Source organism: Sinocyclocheilus rhinocerous, unplaced genomic scaffold (assembly GCF_001515625.1).
Source record: "Sinocyclocheilus rhinocerous isolate Xijiao unplaced genomic scaffold, SAMN03320098_v1.1 scaffold1736, whole genome shotgun sequence".
Classification (NCBI taxonomy): domain Eukaryota; kingdom Metazoa; phylum Chordata; class Actinopteri; order Cypriniformes; family Cyprinidae; genus Sinocyclocheilus; species Sinocyclocheilus rhinocerous.
Window position 1 is genome coordinate 205,507 of NW_015644640.1, and position 1,234 is coordinate 206,740.

The window sequence follows — 1,234 nt, forward strand, 5'->3', positions numbered from 1 at the left end:
TTATTAGAAATGGGGTCTTTATAGCCCTCTAAATCGAATAATTTCCCATTTCTCTTTTTCTAGGAATCCTGCTATGATTTGAAAGGTCGACAAAAATACAGTAACACACAACCGTCAAAACACCAATAAATAACACCCATATTAAAGCAAAAGTACAAAAAAGAAATCGAGAAATGTCATCTTGTATTATATGTCACATCTGGGCGTCTAAATGATAAGTGCTCTGAAAGCGCGTTCTCTCTGTGTCCCTGCAATTACCGTAATCATTGTAATACACGCGCACAATAATTTCAACCCCGGCTGGCTTGACCGTGTTTTTCTGAACTGCGGCTGGCTTGACCGCAGTAGTCCTAGTAACAAGTGAAATGTATAGATTTGTTTGATATTTACATTAACAGAATAAAATGTGATGCTGTTATTATCATTGTAATACGCGCGCATACCAATTTCAACCGCGGCTGGCTTGACCGTGTTTTTCTGAACTGCGGCTGGCTTGACCGCAGTAGTCCTAGTAACAAGTGAAATGTATAGATTTGTTTGATATTTACATTAACAGAATAAAATGTGATGCTGTTATTTGTTCATCAGGTTTAGGGAAAAAAGTGGAACCTGTTGTTGGGAAAAAATCAATAGTTGCAAGTTGCAGCTAATTGTTTGCATTCAGCTGTTTTTGCATTGATTAAAAACGTATACAACTGACTGTCACATTAAATGAAATGTGTCAGCTAGTGTGTTTGAATGGGGGGGGGCATGGGGTCGGTAAAGATTTTCAGTGTTAAAATAGGGGTCTCCTGAAAAAAAGGTTGGGAACCATTGCTATAGACTACTGTCTTGTCCTTCAAAATGTGCGTCCCTGTCATTGGATTGCGATCGGATAAGGGGCGTTTGCATATCTAGTCTCAGTATGGCAGCCGCAGTGGATGGATAGGCTACCAAAATGCGAACTAGCGATCTGAAACAATGGCCTCAGCACCAGAAGGGGGTAGGGTTACCTACCTAAGGTTACCAGACGTCCCGTTTTTCCCGTGAGTCACAATTCGTTGTCGATTAATTTAAAGTTAGTGAAGGCGGGATAGGCGGAATCGCCCTGCCACCACTATGTGCGCCTGCCACCGCTATCTGCACCTGCCACTCGACTGCCACCGCCAAATGCGCCTGCCACCACTACAGCAAACAGGTGGCGCGACGTTTAGGTGCTGCATGCTCCATGGATTTAAAGGGAGGAATAAGCTGG